Source organism: Lacerta agilis, chromosome 14 (genome assembly GCF_009819535.1).
Source record: "Lacerta agilis isolate rLacAgi1 chromosome 14, rLacAgi1.pri, whole genome shotgun sequence".
NCBI classification, from domain to species: Eukaryota; Metazoa; Chordata; class Lepidosauria; order Squamata; family Lacertidae; genus Lacerta; species Lacerta agilis.
In genome coordinates this window covers 43,845,288-43,869,380 of record NC_046325.1, presented here as the reverse complement: position 1 = coordinate 43,869,380, position 24,093 = coordinate 43,845,288, and the positions used below count along the sequence as shown (strand labels likewise).

Sequence of the window (24,093 nt, the reverse complement as noted above, 5' to 3'; positions counted from 1 at the left end):
CACAGCTGGCTTGGGCTATGCTATTCCACCAGCTGTATACAGTCATACCTCTAGATACGATCGCTGCGGGTTGCATTCGTCACGGGATACAAACACACCAAACCCGGAAGTACCGGAACGGGTTACTTCCGGGTTCAGCAGTTTGTGCATGCGCAGAAGCGCCAAATCGCACCGCGCACATGTGCAGACGCGGTGCTTCAGGATGCGCACTGCTCATGTTGCGAACGGGGCTCTGGAACGGATCCCGTTCGCAACCAGAGGTACCACTGTAAAGCTTTGTCTAGGGTTCCTAACGTTAAATTCTACGGTCCAAGTTTCCTGTTAACTTGCTTGTAGGGATAAGTCAAATGTTGTTTTTAACTGGATAGAAAATAAGGATTTTGAGAAGTTGAGGCTGACATTTGGCCTAATTCCAAAAGCCACGTGACTCTTGGTATTATTCCAATTTATCAAAAACATGCTCTCTCCACACTCAAAGCTTCCAGCTTTGAAATGGATTAACTGGCCATACCTGGGCTTTCTTGTTCACAGTGTGAACTTCTTTCTGACTTGCAGATGAGAAGATGAGAAGGCAGACCACCTGTCGCCAGGAAACAGTGACAGGTGCCCCGCCCCCTTTTCACTGGAAGTCCCACCCCTTTCCTGCCTTTCAATGCAAATTCTATACTAATATTTTTGAAAAGGTTTGGTTTAGCATATCATGCAGCGTACATATGTCACTGCTTTCGGTTTGAAGGAGTAGTTTTTTTTAGTCCCCCCAGCATACGGTGGGGGTGGTGATTCCACCGCCCCCCCCACCCCGCCCAGAGCACAAATGTGGGTCCTGAATATTGTTTCAGGGTGGAGCCCCCATGCGTGTTTGTCTCATGCCCCTTGGATATATGAAAGTTTTTTTGTTGTTGTTTTGTTTGGAGCATCCCTGATTCAATGGAATAGTTTATTAAATACTAGTCCTATTATGTTATAACAAAATAAAATAAAAAATTCCTTCCAGTAGCACCTTAGAGACTCACAAAGTTTGTTCTTGGTATGAGCTTTCGTGTGCATGCACACTTCTTCAGATACACAGTGTGCATGCACACGAAAGCTCATACCGAGAACAAACTTTGTGGGTCTCTAAGGTGCTACTGGAAGGAATTTTTTATTTTATTTTGTTTTGACTATGGCAGACCAACACGGCTACCTACCTGTAATTTTTATGTTATGTTGTTTTTAAAATATATCATGGGAAACCCTTGCGTCTGGTCTCCCACAGCTGCTGCTTTCGATACGCTCCCTTCAATGTCCAGGTTGGTGTTATTTCGACATGGCCCCCCCTTTGCCCCCCCCCAATAAGGAATATTGGGCACGATGTAAGCCCCACGCTGTCCAGTAGAGCTCTGTTGTAGGGAAGGTATTTTGCCTTTTATAAATTTATATCCCAATCTTCAAAAATATTTTACAATGGTGCTTAACAGAACATGAAAAACCAAAATATGGATAAAAGCAAAACAAACTTGCAAAACAAACATTGGAGATCAAATTCACACTGGGCTGTGAATGCTACCCTAGAAGGGCCCGTTTCTGGCAGGGCACTGACTCATGTGAACCGGGGCAAGGGGGCTGACTCGGGAGTAGAGATGTGAAGGCCCGGGGAAAAAATCAGAAAAAACCGGTTTTGGGGGGGCTTTTTCCCTGAAGCCTTTTTTGTTTTTTTCTCCGAAAAATTGAAAAAAGAAAAAATAGATTGTTATTTTAACATGATGAATAAAATATTTTAAGATAAGGGGTTCAAATATTTTATAAATCATTTCTAAAAAAATATATGTATGGTATCAGATTATGCTAATTTCTGTGAGGACAAGCCAGTCTGAGGTTACAAACTGAACTCTCCAATGCAATACATTTCTTCCTTTAGGAGGTGCTGTTGTCACCAGAAAAGAAAAAGGTTTCGGTTTTGGTTTTGCATGCATGTGGTATGCATTGGTTCTGTTCCTCTTCACCAGGACTCAAAGCACTGGAAAAAAAAATATAGAGCAACAAATAGGGCCTGAAAGTATATACTTAATTACAGCTCAGAAAATGATTCTGATTAAATTTCATGCCCATTCATTGAAACTTAGTCCCACTTCCTTCTTCAGTTCTCTATGAGAATGTTTTTTTAAATACTGTGGAAAGGAAATGTTAATAATTGTTACTTCTGGGTTTTTAAAAAGTGTTTTGTGGAGTTTTTTTTTGTTCCACATTAACTAATAAACAGTTCAGGAGATTGTCGCTCCATTGTTACAAATAGAAATAAATATTATTTTAAAAGTAAATTCTGTTTGTAACAATTGTTTGGATACACTATATTTTTAATTTGCTAGTTGTGATAATTTTATGCCCATTAAAATTGTCCAGGGTTATATTTTATGTTTCTAAAGTAACAGATTGACTTTCAATCTGGAAAAGAAAAAAGAAGTGCTAATGTAGCATTTTTTTTTCAATTTTTCTGAAAATTTCAGTTCCCCCCCCCCCCAAAAAAAAAAAACTGGAATAAAACCGTGATTTTTTCCGAGCTTCAAAATTTCCGGAAATTTTACCTCTCTACTCAGGAGAGCAGGACAGTGAATCTTTTGCACAGAACAAAAAAGCCTCCAGCAAGAGCACTAACATACTAGCCAGAAGTGCCTTCAGGAATATCTCTGGATCCATCCACCTGTTTAAATTGTTGCAACAGCCCTGCAGAGGCACACACAAACACACACACGTCTGACCAGGAAGTGATGAAGGAATTGCTGCTTGACCCCAGATCACTGTTGTCCTGCCGATACAGAAATACTGAAATATCCAATCCAGGGTATGATTCCTGGTAATCTGGTGGGGCAGTCCTAAGCTTTTTGTCATGGTAACTTGGAAGCTCTGAGAAACCCTGGACAAGTCAGCCTTTAGAATGGACATTGAGAATCCGCTAGATCACAAGGTCCCCTGCCACAATTACCGTATTGGCCTGAATATAAGCTGCACCTTTAAAATTCAGGGGGGGGGGACAATACCCGAATACAGTGGTACCTCGGTTTTTGAACAGCTTAGTTCTTGAACTACAGTACTTGGAACCTGAATGCTTCAAACCCGGAAATGAGTGCTCTGGTTTCCAAACTTTTATTGGAAGCCGAACGTGCTCCGAGTTGAGTGCACACTTCCATGTTGATCCTCGGTACAAAGTGGAGTTTGGCGGCTCCTCGGAATGTAAGTGACTCCAGAGTAGGGAGACTAGGAAGTTGGCGACTCTCCCCCAGAGCGCAGAGAGACGGTGTTGGGGGTGGAGCGTGTGGTGGGGGATCTATGCTGGGCAGGTTGACCTTCCCGCCCCCTTGCCTTCCCTCTCCGACCCCTTCTCAAGCCCAAACCCAAGTGAGGTCTAGGCAAGGCAGTGCGTGTAGGCAGGGGCATATGAAGGGGGGCAGAGGGAGCGGGCCGCCCTGAGTACCACTCTGGGGGGGGGGGTTGACGAGATGGCCCTCTGACTCCGCCCAGCTGTAGAGCGACCGAGGGCACGCACACAGTATGGGCTGCTGCTCCCATGGTGACCGTATGGGCTGCCGCGCATGCGCAGTCTGTACGGACGTTGTGCGTGTGCCGCCGGGAGGATCGCCACACCACTCGGCATCCTGCCCTAGGGGTCGGAGAAGGTTCCTCCGCCACTGCACGCAGGCTCCAGCCCACCTGGCTCAGCGGCTAGCGAGAGCAACCGCTGCTGCCACCGCCTCCTCTCCACGCGCCGGTGCTGCTGCCACGTCCTGGTGCCACTATGCCAGGGACACGGAGGCAGAGCCACCCCGACGGACTCACAGCTGCCGCTTTGTCATGCTGCCCAAAGTGGAGACAGAAGCCCTGGGACTCGCCCGGGCGATCATCATCCCTCCTGTTTGAGTGTTTTCCCTCCCCCTCTTAAACTCCCCTCTCCCACATACAGTTACCCACCTCCTTCCCCACACGCACCCCACGTGTGCTCCTTGCCCCTCCAGTTTGAGTGCCCCCCCACTTATACTCCCCCCTCCCGCCTCGTCCCTCCAATGGCAATGGGTAGATCATTGCCAGCTTTCAATACTGGGTGGTGGTAGATTGCAGCCTGTTTTATTTCTTTCATTCTATGGCTCAATGGTCTCATTAGAAAGTAAAATTCATGTTAAATTACTGTTTTAGCGGTTGTTTTAAATTGTCAGTCAATTTTGCATTACTTTCTATGGAGAAGCATGCCTTGGTTTTGGAACGCTTTGGTTTTGGAACAGACTTCCGAAATGGATTAAGTTTGAGAACCAAGGTACCACTGTACGTATATATATCTCTGGGCCATGAAGAAAAAATTGAAGGCCCCTGAGAGACTAACTGGAAATGCAAGAGAAGTCCTTCTCCCTAGCCCAGTGGGGTGAGCAGAGACGGGGGATCTGGAAGGGGGCCAGGATAAGTGGGTGCTTAGGTGGAAGGAAAAGAGAGGCTTTGGGCAAGGGGTGCCGGGAAGGAGGAAGAGGAGGAGGAGAGTCTGGACTCCAACTTGGGAAGGCTGGCTGCCCTGCTGTGGGGGACAAGTCCCTCTTGAAAGGGCCCTGCTGTACTCTTTCCCAAAACTACAACATGTCTCATTTCTCCAGAGATGAGAGCCTGGAACCCCTTGGGCTCTTGCCTCCGATTGGCAGAGAGAGGGGAGACACCCAACTTTTGCAGAAATATTTCATACATCCTGCTCTGTGAAGTCATCCTGTTAGAAGCACCTAAGCTTCCTGCTCTTGCTTCCTACGAAATTGGGGAAAGTGAGCTGCAGGTTCTTTTCCCTGTTCTAAAAGGCAGGGTGTCTTCCCCCAAACGATTCTGGGAATTGTAGTTTGTCAGGGGTTCTGGGAATTGTAGGTCTGTGAGAGGGAAGCTACAATGCCCAGGATCATTTGGGGGACGTCATGTGCTTTAAATGTTCATTGGATGCACTTTAAATTATGGGATCATAGAATGGTAGAGTTGGGGGAGATCCCAGGGGTCATCTAGTCCAACCCCCTGCAATGCAGGAATCTCAGCTAAAGCATCCATGGCAGGCGGCCCTCCCACCTCTGCTCAAAAACCTCCAATTATCGGAATTTCCGTTCTTGTCGCTTGAAGCCACGGCTTCAGGTCCTGAGAGCTTCTGGAGCAGGAGAAAACAAGCTTCTAAAGAAGCAGGTAAGTTTTGGCACTTTTAAGTCGGTGGTTTTTATTCACACAATGTTCCCAGTTGCGCCTCAGCTGTGTCATATCTACAGGAAACTGCCAAGAACAGACCCACATCCCATGTCATTCTGGCTTCATTCGGGAGAAAAGGTGCAATATAAATTCAACAAAAATAATAATTATGAGTGAGTGTTTAGGCTTGCGAACATTCTTTGGAAGCCGAACGGCTTATGATTGAGTGCAGGAAGCTGATGCAGCCAATCAGAAGCCGCCCCTTGGCCCCCCACCTTCTAGAACCCACCGCCCTCAACAAACTCTTAACTGCCTCCCCCCAACATTGAAACACACTGTCAAAGAACCATCGTGTACTGCTCCAACTCTTCATCGCCATGAGCGAGTTTCGCAAAGGTGAGAACCTGGAGCCCCATAGGATTAGAGGGACCCTGAGGGTCATCCAGTCCAACCCCCTGCAATGCAGGAATCTCAGCTCAAGCATCCATGGCAGGCGGCCCTCCCACCTCTGCTCAAAAACCTCCAATTATTGGAATTTCCTTTCTTGTCGCTTGAAGCCACGGCTTCAGGTCCTGAGAGCTTCTGGAGCAGGAGAAAACAAGCTTCCTCCCTTCTCTCTGTGATGGCGCTTGAGATATTGACAGGGCTGCATGGCGTGGCTCTCATATCCATGTCCTGAAGGACAGAGGGCTAAACGCTTCTCTCTCCCCTTTCTCCACCCCATGCAGAATTGCAAGGGGTCAGTGCATCTGGCTGGTAAGGTGATGGTCGGAGTTTGGAGCCCAGCCAGAGCTGGCAGTGGGCAGGATCCTGGCATTGCTGGGGGTTGGACTAGATGACCCTTGGGATCCCTTCCAACTCTACCATGCTATGATTCTATTGAGCAGCTAAAGGAACGGGCAGGGGAGCAAGATGCAGAACAAGGGGAGGCACAACCACACACCCCAGCAGCACCTTCTGGCCTGACCCACGCTGGCCTCATCCCAGCACAGTTTGACCCCCCTGATTTTATTTTTCTTAATTCAGCTGCCTGGCAACTCAGCAGCCTGGCCCCTGTTTGCCAGCTGATGTCACAAAGTGCCCCTTTGCAAGCAAGCCTTATATTGCCCTGCAAGAGGGATGCCTGTCAGATGATGGTTGAGAGGAAAATGGATTTTGTAGGTAGGAGGTCCAGAGGAGATGAGAGTCATAAATTAATAATAATAATAATAATAATAATAATAATAATAATAATAATTAGCATCACCTGTCACTGATGCATGCGGCTTGGCTCCCTGGCTTGCCTTGTCCACAGCTGTTGATAGCTTGGCAGGTCCTCAGCTGTGCTCCCCAGATGATATTTTCTGTTGTGAAAAACTGGTTGGTAACTTCCTCTGTTTTTTATTTTACTTTCTGTCTCCCAGGGGCTCCAAAAGGAAGGATCCATCGCTTGAAATGCTATGAAGCCCAGCAAATTAGTCTAGAAGTCGTGGTATGTTAATTCAATGGGGAATCCATTCCTCCGCTGGTTCACCTTCCCTGCTCTGCTTCTGGGTTGCTGTGCAGGAGAAGGAGGGATGTGGCTGGGGGGGGGCAGAAGACTGAGGGTGGGAGGGAGCTGGGAAGGCAGATGGGGTGGCGGGAATATTGAGGGGGCTGTGCCCCAGAAGGAAATAATTGGGGAGTCCGGTGCCCTAGAGTGGATGCATATGCTAGGAAAATACAATGTCCTTCGTCTCTCCTAGGGTCAGGGTTTGAAGGCCCAGCAGCCCAGCGGTGCAAGGGGGAAGCCCCAAATGGGCAGGTAAGCTGTGATACGTCTTTGTTTTATTACGCAAAACAAAAAAGATTTATTATGGGGATCCATTGTTGCAGGGGCCCTTATTTCTCCTTATTTCTCCAGGTTTGAGGCTCCAGCTCCTGCTCCCGGGAGGAAGAGAACATCCCGGCGGTTCCCGGCTGAGATCCCTCGCGCCGCTTCCCCACTGCCCCTCCTCTGTACGGCCGAGGCTCCTGCCCGGCCCTGTTTGGCGCAGAAGCAGCAGCCAAAGTTTCCTCCAATCCTTCGAAGAACATCTCAGGTTATTTTAGAGAGGGAGGAAACTTTGGCTCCTGCTTCTGTGCTGGGCCGGCCGGGACGGAGCCAAGACGCCCGTACAGAGGAGGAGGCGAAGTGGGGACATCGTTTAAGATCAGGTAGGAGGAAATGCCCCCTTCCCAGGTCCCCCACCCTCCTGCCCCAGACTGGGGCTAGCGTGGCTGGGAGCCAGGCGCCTGCTGAAGTCTCTCTTTGTTTTGCAGCGAGGGAGGGACTCAGCCTGGGAGCCGCTGCATCCCGGGAGGGACTGGAGCCCAGGCGGAGGATACCTGCCTCTGAGGTAATGGGACAGGGGGAAGGAGGGGGAAGGAGATAATGGGACAGGGGGAAGCAGCCCTTAGCGTGGAGTTCTCCCCTGCTTAAAAATTCCTTCTTTCTTGCAGAATCTCACGCCTGCTCTCCTGCTGTCGCTGCTGCCGCTGCCGCCCCCACCCCCGATGCCAAAGCCGCCCCCCAAGAGAAAAGGTAAGAGGAAGGGAACCTTTGCATGGGGCGGGTCAGGCCAGAAGCTCGATTACAACTCCCATTTTCCTTGACCATTTTCCTTTTTCTCCTGCTTTTCAGCCAAACACGTGCGGTTTGCGGGGATTTAGGAAGACCTGCTTCAGCCATGAAAAAACAGGTTGAGGATTCAAAGATGAATTCCTGAGTGTTTGGATCTCAGATGAACAACTGTATTCCAGTTTCTGATATTTCAGCTGCTGGAGCATCTGAAACTGTGATAAACAGAAGCTTTACAAATGTGAAGAGCGAACGTTTCCCTGTTCATCCTTTGGACATACCGGATAATTTTGTTGTTGTTAAGTCAAGATAAGATGAATTTTCTTTCTCTGAGAAATATTCTGGGGCTGCATGCACCGCTGAAGCTGCTAATGGAATTCCAAGCAGTGAAGCAGGTCCAGCGTCTTCCGTTCCTTCCTAGTTCTAACTTGTCCCTGGATATCTGGAAAGGCAACTGTGACTGCGTTGGTTTTGAGGACAGTTTGAACGGCACAGAGTGAAGTAATGGGAGATCCTCATCTTTTGGTTGAACACAAACTTGGTTTATTATAAAGCGCACATACTGCATCCTTGTGTTTATGAAAATGTTTCTTACCTGTGTCCCTGTAGGTTCAAGTAAACCATATTAAATAGTAGTTGTACAGCACTTGTTTTGATAATCTCTCACCTACCTTGATGGGAAAAGGCTCATTAAATGCTTAAATATATTACTTTTGTTCTGTGTTTCCTGTCAGTACAAATGTCTTGTAATTGGGTATTTTTTTAAAAAAAAATCGGGAAATATCTCTATTACTGTTTCATGTCTGCAACTGGAACTGTAGACATTAAAAAGTCTATAGAAAAGGGACATTTTAGATGGAACGTTCTTGTTCTTTGCCATATATTGCCCAGGTATTTGCTGTTTAATCTTTCTTTCCTTATGCTTGATGACTTGACATGCCATCTTTTAAAAACAATGAGTAAAATTTTCTATAAATGCAACATAACCAAACAAAAAAATCCAGCTCCCCACTGGGGCAATGCAATCTCTGAAGAGTTCAGGCTGTCGCAATTTGGGAAATGAGCCGTGGCAGTAGAGGGAGAGACCAGCTCATCAGCACACAGCCTCCAAGACTGTCCCCGGAGTGAGAAAACTTCCCAGATTAAATCCAAATAAGGAGAGAGAATTCCAAGAATTAGTGGAACAACTTTTGAAAAGTGTCTGGGAGTGAAATAAGGGAGTCCACTCTAGAGCTGGTCAGAACCGCATGGGGAAAATCGGGTGGAAAGAACCGGGTACAACTAAACCTTTAGTCTCAGAGTATATGGGCATGGAGGCAAAGGTAAAGGGACCCCTGACCATTAGGTCCAGTCGCGGACGATTCTGGGGTTGCGGCGCTCATCTCGCTTTATTGGCTGAGGGAGCTGGCGTACAGATTCTGGGTCATGTGGCCAGCATGACAAAGCAGCTTCTGGCGAACCAGAGCAGCGCACGGAAACGCCATTTACCTTCCCGCCGGAGCGGTACCTATTTATCTACTTGCACTTTGACGTGCTTTTGAACTGCTAGGTGGGCAGGAGCTGGGACTGAGCAATGGGAGCTCACCCCGTTGCGGGGATTCAAACCGCCGACCTTCTGATCAGCAAGCCCTAGGCTCTGTGGTTTAACCCACAGCGCCACCCGCGTCCCGTCATATGGGCATAGAAGGGATCAAAGAATTGTAGAGCTGGAAGGGACCACAAGGATCATCTAGTCCAGCCCCCTGCAATGCACAAGCCCCACATTGGGCAAAAGATTCCTGCAATGCAGGGGGTTGGACTAGATGACCCCCAGTGTCCCTTCCAACTCTACAATTCTTTGATTCTAATATAAATGCTGTGAATGGCATGTATCTGCGGGACTGTGATGACCAGCTAAGTTGCATCCTGCAGGGATAAAGGCCTCACCCTGAAGAGAGACTGCTTCCCATCACTCATTTAGAACTCTGCAAGGGTTTGACAACCTGGAGCAGGAAGAAAGTAAAGGAAAATCTGTTCCAGGATCTGTTTACTTATTACTGCTCTGCATGGGCACCAGGGCACACTAGCAATCAGCAACAGGAGTCACATATATTTTCCAAATACATTCTAGGTGGTTAGTTCTGCCCCACTGAAGCCAGCTTGTACTTTTTCCTATTATTGTGACTCACAATTGCTACCTTATCTGAAGAAGTGTGCATGCACACGAAAGCTCATACCAAGAACAAACTTAGTTGGTCTCTAAGGTGCTACTGGAAGGAATTTATTTTTTATTTTGAATTGCTACCTTCACAAACAAAAAGCATTTCTATTGCCAAAGGAGCAATCCTATAGCCAGCGTGGTGTAGTGGTTAAGAGCGGTGGACTCGTAATCTGGTGAACCGGGTTCGCGTCTCCGCTCCTCCACATGCAGCTGCTGGGTGACCTTGGGCTGGTCACCCTTCTCTGAAGTCTCTCAGCCCCACTCACCTCACAGAGTGTTTGTTGTGGGGGAGGAAGGGAAAGGAGAATGTGAGCCGCTTTGAGACTCCTTTGGGTAGTGATAAAGCGGGATATCAAATCCAAACTCTTCTTCTTCTATAGCAAGATCCACTGGGATGAGCAGGTCAGCACCCATTGGATCTCTAGCTGAGCCAGGAGGTTTCTGGAGCAGCTGGACTACACAGGCTTAACTTCCTTATCCTCAGCTCATCGGGAGAGAATCTGGAGTATCTCCCTCAGCCTGGCTTAGCCAGAACCTAGACAGCTGAGCTGAGTTTGGCTGATCTGAAACTGGCATAAGCCCTCAAACAGGGTGGGACTTAGGCAGCATCCTAGGCCTATTCACGGGACACAGCAACTCAGTGTAACTCAAGCAGGATAACTCAAGCAGTGGAGGCAACAGATATATTCCCCCCTTTATTTGTTTGTTTTGTAGCACATGCAATTATATTTCTATACTGCTTTTCATTTGCATGAATCGCAAAGTGGTTTACAAACAATAAATAACAATGACGCAATAAGGGGACCCCTGACCATTAGTTCCAGTCGTGTCCGACTCTGGGGTTGCGGCGCTCATCTCACATTACTGGCCGAGGGAGCCGGCGTACAGCTTCCGGGTCATGTGGCCTGCATGACAAAGCCACTTCTGGCGAACCAGAGCAGCACATGGAAACGCCCTTGAACTTCCCGCCCGAGTGGTACCTATTTATCTACTTGCACTTTGACATGCTTTCGAACTGCTAGGTGGGCAGGAGCAAAGACCGAGCAATGGGAGCTCACCCCATCGCCATCGCGGGGATTCGAACCGCCAACCTTCTGATCAGCAAGCCCTAGGCTCTGTGGTTTAACCCACACCGCCACCCGCGTCCCATAATGACGCAATAGAACATCACAAAAGCAACATCAAGCAGACAACATAAATCTTGTGTACAGGATTAGTCTCCACGTGGCTGAGCCTCAGTGCTGGGAGAACGGCTGAATGGTATCTCTGCTTATCACTACATTCCAACTAGAGATCATTGTTTAAAAACAAACTCTTAGTTGGTTTTCTTATAAATCGGCTTGTAAGTGTAACTCGTGAAGCTGGTTCCTCTGCTGAGAATATATGTGCGAAGGGGGGTGGGGTGGGGGCACAGGGTAGGACCACAATCAGCAACTGGAATACCTGAAGATGGAGTTTTCAACAAGGAAAAAAGGAAAGAAGCAGAAGTGAAAACCAGACCTGAGGTCATTTCCTCTGATCTGAAAACCAGGTCCTTAGTTCCAGATGCTTTGCAGAGGGTTGGACTAGATTTAAAGTGCACCTAATGATCCTGGGCATTGCAGCTTCCCTCTCACAGACCTACAAATCCCAGGACCCATAACAAACTACAATTCCCAGGATCGTTAGGGGGAAGACCCCTCTTTTTAGAACAGGGAAGAGAAGATGCAGCTCATTTCCCCAATTTCCTAGGAAGCAGGAGCATCCCTTTCACAGACCTACAATTCCCAGAACCCCTGACAAACTACAATTCCCAGAATCGTTTGTGGGAAGACACCTGCTTTTTAGAACAGGGAAAAGAACCTGCTGCTCACTTTCCCCAATTTCCTGGGAAGCAGGAGCGGGAAGCTTAGGTGCTTCTAATAGGATGACTTCACAGAGCAGGATGTATGAAATATTGCTGCAAAAGTTGGGTGTCTCCCCTCTCTCTGCCAATTGGAGGCAAGAGCCCAAGGGGTTCCAGGCTCTCACCTCTGGAGAACTGAGACATGGCGGAGACTGTTGTAGTTTTAGGAAAGAGTACAGCAGGGCCCTTTCAAGAGGGACTTGTCCCCCACAGCAGGGCAGCCAGCCTTCCCAAGTTGGAGTCCACACTCTTTCTTCTTCTTCTTCTTCTTCTTCTTCTTCTTCTTCTTCTTCTTCTTCTTCTTCTTCTTCTTCTTCTTGGGAGAAGGACTTCTCTTGCATTTCCAGTTAGTCTCTCAGGGGCCTTGAATAGTTTCCTAACGGCCCTTGCAACTTGTGTTTCTCCCTTGAAAACCCAAATAATCCCAAATCCTACCATTTATCAATTTCCAGGGTTTAGTGGGTATCCCCCCTAAATCTATATGTTAAAAAATGTGCAATAGGATAATTGAGATGAGGATATAAGAATTCCCAAGGGAATGTCAAGCAGGGAGGGAGGGGGAAGAGGGAGAGTGGAATTCTGGAGGAGGCTTGGAAAGGGAGTTTGAATGTTGGGGGGGGGGAGGCAGTTGAGAGTCGGTTGAGAGCGGTGGTTTCTGGAAGGGGGCACTTGGTGGGGGACCTGAAGCCGGGCAGCTCAGCTATTCAGATTAGGATCAGTAGTCCAGTCGCCATCGCCCGGGGAATGTGGCCGTTCCATGACGAGAGAAGAGGGGCTCTGCCAGCTGCCCAGGAACAGAATTCCCTCGGTTTAGGGGGGCCATGGAGCCAGGGCTTGGCTGGTGCTGCTAAGGCCCAGATGCCTCACACCACCCCCTCCTATTACCTGGAAAGCTGCTTTGCACACCTGGGCTACACCTGATTATCGTCTTCCCAAGCAACTTAAAAATGTGATGCTGGTGGTCAACGAAATAGGTTTAAAGACTCTCTCAAGGCAAATCTGAACGAAATGTAGTATAAACAATTGGGAAAGGCTGCCCTGCGAGCGCTCCAATTGGAGAACAGCCTTTACGAAGGTGTCATGGACTTTGAAAACGCTCGAACTCAGGATGAAAGGAAGAAACGAGCTAAGAGGAAGGCACATTCGGCAAATCCTCACAGTGAACGACTCCCGCCAGGAAACTGCCAGGAAACTGTGGAAGGACGTTTGGACCCAGAATTGGCCTCCCAGTGTTCTCCCAGCCCCATGCAAATCTTTCCTTCCTCTTACCTGTTCTATTTCGTTGGTGGTTTTAGCAGCAGCCACTGCGATGCACAAGCGAAATGATCCTGCAAGAAAGAAGGAAACTTTGAGGCAGGGGAGAACTGGATGCTATGTGCTGCTTCGAGGGAAGAATCCCTGAACACGTGAATGGTCTGCCACAGACCAAACGCCAGGGACAGTGCTTCAGAAAAGCCATTGCAGGAGAACCCAGGTGGGCAGAGAGTTCTTGGGATTGAATCTTGTTTGTGGCTTTCCCACTGGGAGAAGAGGAGGCTGGACCAGACAGGCCCTTGGCCTGATCCTGCAGGCCCTTCTTGTGTGTTTCCTAAGGCCCCCCGCCTTCCCCCTGCAAAGGAAACGGAGACATCAGCAGGAACCTGCGTCCCAGTCACGCTAGCCCCAGTCTGGGGCAGGAGCAGACCTGTCTTAGCCATTGAGCCTACTGGCGCAATGCACCAGGGCGCCATGGCCTGGAGGGCGCCTCTAACCTCCAGCCCCGCCGGCAGCGCCGCCCTTGCCCACCTCTTCTCGGGCTGCGGGTGCGGGGAGGCTGTCGGTGAGCCAGGTAGCTGGGGCTGCCGCACCGCCAGTAGGCTCAAAGGCTAAGACGCCTCTGCTCGCAGACGCTCCCTTTCTGCCTGGCTGGGACCCCCTAGGGCGGAGCAGCTTCGCCCGGCCTGCCTTCGCCCCGCCTGGCCCCAATCACGACTCCTCCTGCGAGCCGCCCCGGCTTTGAGGGCGAGCGAGCGTGGCTGCCTCCTCTCGGCCTTCGCAGCCCGCCCTTTCGTGCTGCTTCTGCGCCACACTCGACTCCAGGTGGGCGCTCGGCGGGGCTGCCGCCACCGGTGGTAGTGGACTGCTGCCCTGCCCACCTCCTCCGGAGACACCTTCCGTCCAGTCTCGGTGGATGATCAGACAGCCCCCCCCGTACTTCTGCTGGAGGCAGAGGTGGCGGTGACGACTACTTGAGATGGGGTCCCCGCGCCCTGGCTCGGCTCCCCGTTCCCGCAGCTGTGATTTGGACAGGGCGGGCTTGTGGTTGGGCTGCGTAGGGCGAGGCTGCTGGCGGAGAGCCGGGGCCTCCCTGACGGGACCAGCCTCTTCTTCTTCTTCTTCCCTGTTCGGCATGAGCAGGCTGAGGCGGGCGCAATGGAGCTGGAGAGGCTGCGCGCTGAGGAGGAACAGGCAGCCCTTTCCCAGGAGGAAGAGAAGGGAGGCCGGAATCGTGTGGCGCTGCCGTCCAGGGAGCCGGGGTCCCCGCCCGCCGCACTGCGCCCTCCAGCTGCCCACCGTGCCTGGCCCTGCCCGGCGGAGCACGAGGGGCGCTGGAGGGATCTTCGCACCAGGGCGCCAAATATACCTAAGACGGCCCTGGGCAGGAGGGTGGGGGACCTGGGAAGGGGTCAGTTCTCCCTACCTGATCTTATTATCTTCTCCCACTTGGCCTCCATAAGGGCGTCTCGGCTCCGTCCAGGTCCCGGCCGGCCCAGCACAGAAGCAGCAGCCAAAGTCTCTGAAATAACCCGAGAAGCTGTTTTAATGGAAGGAAACTTTGGCTGCTGCTTCTGCGCAAAACAGGGCCGGGAAGGAGCCATGCCCGCACGCAGAAGGCAAACAACACTATGGATTATAAACATATTTTATTTTATATTTATCTGTCTTGGGGGGGGAGGAATTTTTGGCCATCCTGCACGGCTGAAGCAGAAGTCTTCCTAAAGCCCCTCTAGATCCATTGCCCACCGCACGTGTTTGGCTGAAAAGCAGGAGAAAAAGGAAAATGGTCAAGGTTAATGGGAGTTGTAATCGAGCATCACCTTTAGCAGGCTCCCACTTCCCAAACTGGTCATATTAGTGTCCACCTTTTTCCAGAAGCGCATCCACAGGAGGAACACATCCACTCAACTTGTAGGGTGTTCTCCCCGCCCCATGCAAAGGTTCCCTTCCTCTTACCTTTTCTTTTGGGGGGCGGCTTCGGCAGCGGGGGCAGATTCGGCAGCAGCGACAGCAGGAGTGCAGGCGTGAGATTCTGCAAGAAAGAAGGGATCTTTGAAGCAGGGGAGAACTTGAGGCTAAGGGCTTCTTCCCCCTGTCCCATTATCTCCTTCCCCCTCCTTCCCCCTGTCCCATTACCTCAGAGGCAGGTATCCTCCGCCTGGGCTCCAGTCCCTCCCGGGATGCGGCGGCTCCCAGGCTGAGTCCCTCCCTCGCTGCAAAACAAAGAGAGACTTCAGCAGGCGCCTGGCTCCCAGCCACGCTAGCCCCAGTCTGGGGCAGGAGGGTGGGGGACCTGGGAAGGGGGCATTTCCTCCTACCTGATCTTAAACGCTGTCCCCACTTCGCCTCCTCCTCTGTACGGGCGTCTTGTCTCCGTGCCGGCCGGCCCAGCACAGAAGCAGCAGCCAAAGTTTCCTCCCTCTCTAAAATAACCTGAGATGTTCTTCGAAGGATTGGAGGAAACTTTGGCTGCTGCTTCTGCGCCAAACAGGGCCGGGCAGGAGCCTCGGCCGTACAGAGGAGGGGCAATGGGGAAGCGGCGCGAGGGATCTCAGCCGGGAACCGCCGGGATGTTCTCTTCCTCCCGGGAGCAGGAGCTGGAGCCTCAAACCTGGAGAAATTAGGAAAAACATGAGCTAAGAAGGCAAAGAAAGAACCTGAAATGCAATGTATTTCTGCCACCTTTTGAGATTTCATCAGATTTCTCAAGGGGGGAAGCATTTCCAAAGAAGAAGAAGGTGGCAAAAATAAGCACAACATGCCCTTGTTTGAGATCTAGGTGGTCCTGGACAGCTGTATGCCTAAACTGAAGCCCAAACATGGAGAACTACTGTATCTATTTCTCAAAATATTTAGGTATAGACTAGTAGGCTGGTTTAGATTCATGCAGTTCTGAAGCCACAGTGTCAGCTCCTGGGGGGGGGGGGCTGTTCCCCAAGGCAATAGATGGGGGGGGGGGGAGAAGTGGACCACAAAGAAACACTTCCCGTAAAACTACAGGAATATCTAAACCAGGCCTTCCTCCTCCAGCTGGCTGTCCCATTGCTGGCATGAGGAAATGGCAATCCCCACCCCCAGCAATGGGAGAGCCACTTCTTCCCCTGGTCCAGTTCCACACACCATGTCCGCTTCTGTCTGAAGGAAGGAAGGACGTATGGGGTGGGGAGACTTGTGGGATTCACAGCATACCTGCATGTTTGGGTTTTCGCCCTCGCACCGCTGGGCTGTTTCTGCTGATGGGCCGGATTCAGACCATGACCCTGGGAGAGACGAAGGACATTGTATTTTCCTAGCATATGCATCTACTCTAGGGCACCGGCCTCCCCAATTATTTCCTTCTGGGGCACAGCCCCCTCAATATTCCCTCCCCCCATCTGCCTTCCCAGCTCCCTCCCGCCCTCAGTCTTCTGCCCCCCCCCCCCGCCACATCCCTCCTTCTCCTGCACAGCAACCCAGAAGCAGAGCAGGGAAGGTGAACCAGCGGAGGAATGGATTCCCCATTGATTAACATACCACTACTTCCAGACTAATTTGCTGGGCTTCATAGCATCTCAAGCGATGGATCCTTCCTTTTGGAGCCCCTGGGAGACAGAAAGGAAAATAAAAAACAGAGGAAGAGGTTACAGGTGGGAAATGTCTGGGAATCCCAAAGTCTAAACTCAGAGCCCCTGGCTTATGTCTCGCAGGAGGACACAGGATCCACCCTGGACCTCAACCTTCCTCTGCTCCCTCCCTGTGTCATATTAAAGATTGTAAGCCCCTCGGGGCAGGGACCTTTTTATCAAGGGTCACACATGTGAGGAATGGATTCCTCATGGAATTAACCTACCACGATTTCCAGTGTAGCTTCCTCTTTTTTAGGGCGCCTTAGCATGTCTTAGGACCCGGGAGACAGAAAGGAACATAAAAGCAGAGGCCCCTGTTAGGTTACATATGGAAAATGCCAGGGAACCCAGAAGTCTAAAGTGACGGATTCTGGCTTAGGTCTTTCAGCAGCGACTCAGGGACCACCACGGACCCTCAACCTTTCGCTGTTGCCTCCTTGCATCAAATTAAGGCGTCTAAGGACCTTCTTTGTAAAGGGTCACACGCAGTGATGGTGTAAACAAATAATACCAAATAAATCTCACTACGTTACTGCCTCGTGCAAGCTCAAGCCCGCTAGAGACCTTAAAACCACTGGCTGTATACCCACCATACCTTTGGGGCTCATCCCAACTTCCCCTGGGGTCGTGTGCCCAGCAAGCTCCGGTGTGTTAACAGATTTGCTCTTTGCTAGACTGGCCTGGTTTGCAAAAGTCAGCCCAGGGATTCCTCGTCTGGCACAGTTTTGCAGCTTGTACTTTCATTGAAATCCCAATTAATCAAAATCCTACCATTTATCAATTTCTAGGGTTTAGGGTCTCCTGCAAATGTACAACAGTATTTTTCCTGTACAGTTTTTAATGCCTCTATTGTTGTGAACCGATGCATGATTATAAAGTAAGTAAAGCTTATTTTTAAAGTTCCCAGGTTGATGCCTGATTCTTTCTCAAGTGGGGCAAAGGGAGGGAAGGCAGCTGGCTTCATAGCTGGACTTGCTCAAAACAAGGTTTTGCAGTCTAATTCCTATCCTTTTAAGTTTTTTTTTGGTCAAAGATGGGATTTTAAAACTCTGGTTTTTTTTAAGAACCAGGTGACAACCCTACTTCAGGTATACAGGACCCACACTTTGAATGGTGCTCACAAACCGGAAGCCATCGTAGATCCTTTAGGACCGGTGTTTATTGTCCCGGCGCCTGCTCCTTAGCTTTTAGTTTTGCTGTCAAGGAGGGGATTTTAAAACACTGTTCATGTCACATTTGTGGGTATTTGGAGGGATAAATTTCAATTAACATATTAACAATTAACCGAAGAGGCAAGATCCTGAAACTTTGGGAAATTCTCCTTAAAATGATCTGCAACGTATTTAGGAACGATGAGTCTGTAGGTTGACATTTTAATGGAATTACCCAGTGACTTCAAGGTGCGATTTGTACACAGCTTTAGAGTTAAGAAAATAGAGGCAGGGAAAGGCCATGTAGTTCAACCTTGTAAACAAGGAGATATTCACAACAGAAAATATCATCTGGGGACCACAGCTGAGGACCTGCCAAGCTGACAACATCTGTGGTCAAGTCAAGCCAGGGAGCCAAGCCACATGTACCAGTGATGGGTGACGCTAATAATAATAATAATAATAATAATAATAATAATAGGAATAATTTATTATTTTCCAACATACTTGGAATTTGTTTCGGCTACATTGCAATGTAAACATACAGACACTGTTCCTCTCACAATACAAAGAAGCAAAGAAACCCCACCCATAATTTACCTCCCCTTCAGCTATTTTTTTTTTAAGTAAATTTTTATTATTATTTTTCAAATATACAACAAATTAATTCAACATCTAATACAAATTATATCCCATAACTCTGCCGAGTTTGACTTCCCTCCCCCACGTCAGTCGGTTTTGTAGTCCAATCTTGTCGCACAGTTTTTTATTCCTCCATATAAGTCTATGTCAAAGGTTTATTCCAATCCTACCAGTGTCTTCAAACTTCCTCTATTCAATCTTAAGTACTCCACAAATTTACTCCAACCTTTTTGAAACCTCGAGTCATCCTGGTTTCTGACCCTGCCAGTCAGTTTTGCAAGTTCAGCATATTCCGCCATCTTCGTCTGCCACTCATCAATCGTTGGTAATTCCTGTAATTTCCATTTTTGGGCAAGCAATATTCTTGCAGCGGTTGTTGCATACATGAACAATCTTTGGTCTCTCTTGGGTATTTCATCTCCCATCAAACCCAATAAGAAGGCTTCAGGTCTTTTTGGGAAAGTATATTTGAACATCTTTTTAAGTTCATTATAAATGGATTCCCAAAAGGCCTTGACCTTGCCACAAGTCCACCACATGTGATAAAAACTCCCTTCTTCCTGTCTACATTTCCAACACATCTTATCATGCATTCTATACATTTTTGACAATTTTACTGGAGTCAAATACCATCTATACATCATTTTGTAAAGATTTTCCTTTAAAGATACACATGCAGTAAATTTCATCGTCTCTTTCCATAATTTTGTCCATGCATCATATTCTATATTATGCCCAAAGTCTATAGCCCATTTTATCATTACTTCTTTCGTCAACTCATCTTTAGTATACCATTCTAACAACAAGTCATACATTTTTGTCAAAAATTTGCCTTTACCTTCTAACAGCTCAGTTTGTAATCTAGATTTTTTCTCCTCAAAACCGGTTTTTTTATCTTCTAACATCAAGTTATTCACCTGATGATATTGTATCCATCCTGTAAAAGTATCTTCAATCTGGTGATATGGTTTTAACTTCCACCCTCTTTCCGTTCTCATTAACAAGTCCCCATATGTGGATCTTTTACCTTCCATGTTAACTTTCTTTAATGTTAATACATCAATCGGTGAGATCCACCATGGGGTTTTTCTCTCCAAAAGACTCTTATTCCTATCCCAAACTTCAAAAATGGCCCTCCTTATCACATGGTGCGTAAAACCTTTGTGCACTTTTACTTTGTCATACCAGAGATAGGAGTGCCATCCAAATCTATTATCATGTCCTTCTAAATCTAATAGGTCAGTGTTCTGTAATGTCATCCATTCTTTAAGCCAACACAAACAGGACGCTTCATAATACAACTTCAAGTCCGGCAGGGCAAAGCCCCCTCTTTCCTTCTTATCTATCAATAGTTTGAATTTTATTCTTGGCTTCTGCCCTTGCCAGATAAATCTTGACAAATCTTTTTGCCATTCTTTGAATTGTCCTGTTCCTTTGATTATCGGAATCGTTTGAAATAGGAACAACATCCTCGGTAAAACATTCATTTTGATTGCAGCAATTCTTCCACTGAAGGATAATTTAAATCTAGTCCAGACTTCTAAGTCTTTTTTAATCTCTTTCCAAACTGGTTTGTAATTATCTTCAAATAAATTAATGTTTTTAGATGTTAACCAGATTCCCAGATACTTCACCTTCTTTGATACCGCTATACCGGTTTTTTGCTCTAGTTCTTCTACTCTTTCTTTCTCCATGTTCATCACCATCATCTTCGTTTTAATTTTGTTTAATTTAAATCCTGCAAGTTGACCAAATTTCTCCATCTCATCTAATATTTTCGGAACACTGCTCTGGGGTTCCTCTACCGTTACCACCAAATCATCCGCAAAGGCTTTTAGCTTAAATTCTTTTGCACCAACTTTAATTCCTCTTACTTCCGGGCAGTTTCTCAATCTTTTAGCCAAGATCTCCAGGACCATTATAAATAATAAAGGTGACAGCGGGCAACCTTGTCTGGTGCCTTTTGTTATATCGAAACTCTCTGTTATTTCATTGTTCACTATTAATTTTGCTCTTTGGTCTGAATATATTGATTCGATTCCTTTCAAAAAAGACCCCTCTATTCCCATTCCGACCATACTCTTCTTCATAAACTGCCAAGAAATGTTGTCAAAAGCTTTTTCCGCATCGACGAACATTAATACCGCTGGTTTATCATTCCTGGCTTCCAGATATTCTATTACATCAACAATATGTCTGACGTTATCCTTTAACTGTCTGCCAGGTAGAAAACCTGTTTGATCTTTATGAATTATTTCATTTAATATTGCTTTCAATCTTGTAGCCATGATATCTGCGAAAAGCTTATAATCGTTGTTAAGTAATGAGATTGGTCGGTAATTTTTAACGCTTAATCGATCTGTCTCTTGCTTAGGTATTAAAGTCACATATGCTTCCTTCCATGTACTAGGGATCTTTCCACCTTTCAAAATGTTGTCCATTACCTCTTTCAGCACTGGACTCAGTTGTTCGCTGAGAATCTTGTAGTATCTTGCCGACAGTCCATCTGGTCCTGGAGATTTTCCCAGTTTCATCCTTTTAATTGCTTCTTGTATTTCCATCGCCGTAATTTGAGTATTTAAAAAATCTGCTTTCTCTTTCGGAATTTTATCCAATTTATATTTTTCCAAATATAAATCTATTTTTCTTCCATTCTCTTTCTCCTGCTGGTATAAATTTTTATAATATCTCTGGAAGGCTTTTTTGATTTCCTTCGGATCTTCTATTATACTCTCTCCAATTTCCAATTTGTTAATGATATTTTGATTTTGCCTCTTCCTTAATTGCCAAGCCAGTAACTTTCCAATCTTGTTTGCTGATTCAAAATTTTTTTGTTTCATTTGCTTAATTTTCCATTCTATCTCTTGATTCACCAGCATGGAGAACTGAGTCTGTAATATTTTTAAATTTTGTTTTAATTGGTTATCCATAGGTTTCAATATCAATTTCTTCTCACAAATCATTAATTGGTTCAAAATTTCTTGTTTCTTTTTTTCCTTTTTCTTTCTCTGTTGACTATTCTTTTGAATCAAAAATCCTCGCATCACGGCTTTGCTCGCGTCCCAAACCACGTCAAGCCTGGTTCCTTTTCTTAGATTCAGATTAAAGTAATCCATTATTTCCTGTTTTGCCTTATTCACAACTTCTGGATCGTCGAATAAACTTTCGTTCATTCTCCATCTGATGGGACTTTTCTCTTTATTCTTCAATTCCAGATCAATCGAATTGTGGTCTGACAATGTCCTTGGTGTTATCTCACATCTAGATACTCTCCCAATCAATTCTTTTGTTATCCATATATGATCAATTCTTCCAAAACTTTGATTTGGTTCTGAATAAAACGTGAAATCTTTTGTAGTTGGATGTTTCAACCTCCAGATGTCCACAAGTCCAAAATTTTCCGTCAAATCAAAAAAAGATTTTGGTAGTTTGCCTTCCTTTACTGTCTTCTTTGAAAACGATTTATCTAACGTCGGCATCACTACACCATTGAAATCGCCCATCATTATCAATTTCTGATCCATGAAATCAGACATTTGGTCTTCTAAATTCTTGAAAAAATCTGCTTTGTTATCATTAGGTGCATATACTCCGATTACCAATAGTTTCTCACCTTGCAGTGTGATTTGCACAATTAAAATCCTTCCTTCTTCGTCCTTTGAAATCAATTTTGGTTCAAGCTTCTCTTTTATATACATTACCACTCCTCTCTTTTTCGAGACGTCGGAGGAGACAAATTCTCTTCCAAGCTTTTTATTAATTAACACATGTCTATGTTTTTTTGCAATGTGAGTCTCTTGAAGACAAATTATATCCAAATTTCTTCTATTTAAAACATGTCCAATCCTGTTTCTCCTATTTTTATCGTTTAATCCATTCACATTCCACGAAATTAACTTTAAAGCCATGGTTTCTTTCTCTCCTGTTTCAAAGGTCTTTTAAAGTTTAGTATTATTATTATCGTTATTCTCTTCTTCTTCTTCTTCCTCCTCCTCCTCGTCTCCTGTTGTCCCATCTTCTTCCTCCTCTTCTTCTGCTACTCCTCCGTGCGCCCCTAGCTCCTCTAGTTTCTCCTCCTCTTCTTTCTTCTTGATCTTCTTCTTCTTACCCTGTTCTATCTTGCTTTTACTTGGTGCTGGTCCAGCTGTTTCTGCTTTCCCCAGGTCTTCTTCATATCTTCTTGTGAATTTCTTCACTTCCAATTCGTCTGTCAGTTTAAATCTTTTATCTTTATAGTAAAAGGAGATCCCTTCCGGATATTCCCATCTGTGTTGGATTCCTTTCTTGTTGAGTAGAGCCACTAATGGTTTATAAGTGTCCCTCTTTCGCAACAGCCTAGTCGGGATCTCCTTAAACACGATGATTTGCTTTCCATCAATTACTAACTTGTTTGTATAGCTCAATCTCAGGATAGCATTTCTCATTTCCAAAGAGTTAAACATGACCAGACAATCTCCTGGGAACTTCTTAGCCTTGGCCTTTGCTGATCTGACTGTAATTCTAAAAGCATTAGTAATTGTATATGCTACCTCCTCCTCTTTCAGATCCATCCATTTGGCCAATTCTTGAATTAGTTTCTGTTTTATATCCTCGTTCACCTCTTCTTTTATACCGCGGAATTTCAGGTTCATCTGCTTCTGTCTCATCTCCATTAGGGCCAAATTATCCCAAATCTCTTCCTGTGATTTATTTGCCTTTGTCACTTCTTCTTTTACTTGTTCTGTTTCTTTTTTTACTGCTCTCACCTCTTTCTGAGTTTTCTTCAATGAATCTTCCATAGTTTTGGATTTTACTGACAGATCTTGTATTTTTGTTTTTAATTCTCCTACTGCACCTTCTATCTTCTTATCTAATGTTTCCTGAACATTTTCCAATTTTTTCTCCATCCGCTGTTCATTTTGTCGAAATTCCTCTTTAATTTTTTGCCATAATGCTTCTAAATCCTTGACCTCCTCTTGTCTAGAAGGTCGTCTATCTAATGGGGTCGTTGGATTCTTTTTTTCTCTTCCTGTCATTCTAAAAATAAAAATTACAATCTACCTGTAATAACGAGCCTTCACCACTAGAGGGAGAACAGTTAGATCTTATTTTATCCACTGCAGTAACCAAATTCCACCCGAGGGGGGAGCTCAGCTTACTGCAAAAAAATCAAGATCAGCAATACCAAGAGTCACCACGGAGTGTCAGCTGTTAGCCCAGTTTTAGTTACTTTCGCTTCTTTACAGAAGTGAAAGCTAAATTGTTGCTATTGGTTTTCTCACGCACCACCAGAAAAAGACAAAGAAGCAGAAGAAGAGTCTGAAACTGTATCCACTAAGTCACCAGTTATGCCTGCGCAAAGAGTCAAAAGATTTAAGTTTGAGAAGCTTGAGTTACTTTGAAACAAGGAAAGCCGCTAAAAAAGAAGAAAAAAAAAAAAAAATTAAGTTCCTGCCCCGATGGGCTTTGTAATCCTCCCCCCGACCGGGGGTTCGATCTCCTTTAAATACTATAATCCTACCCCGATGGGCTTTGTAATCCTCCCCCCGACTGGGGGTTTCGATCTCCCTTTATGCCACCAATTAATCCAGCCCTGATGGGTTTTATAATCCTCCCCCCGACAGGGG

General features: G+C 46.6%; 1 long non-coding RNA gene and 1 pseudogene across 1 annotated transcript; one reads left to right on the top strand and one right to left on the bottom strand.

The window, feature by feature from the left end:
- Nucleotides 1-7,883: 7,883 nt before the first annotated feature.
- LOC117058734 lies at nt 7,884-8,454 on the top strand (annotated as a pseudogene).
- A 6,609-nt stretch (nt 8,455-15,063) lies between these two features.
- On the bottom strand, nt 15,064-15,459 carry LOC117058100. Its single transcript, XR_004427836.1, has 3 exons — nt 15,408-15,459; nt 15,226-15,302; nt 15,064-15,121 (listed from the first exon to the last, which is right to left on the bottom strand). It is a non-coding gene; the product is annotated as an uncharacterized LOC117058100 (long non-coding RNA).
- Nucleotides 15,460-24,093: the final 8,634 nt, after the last annotated feature.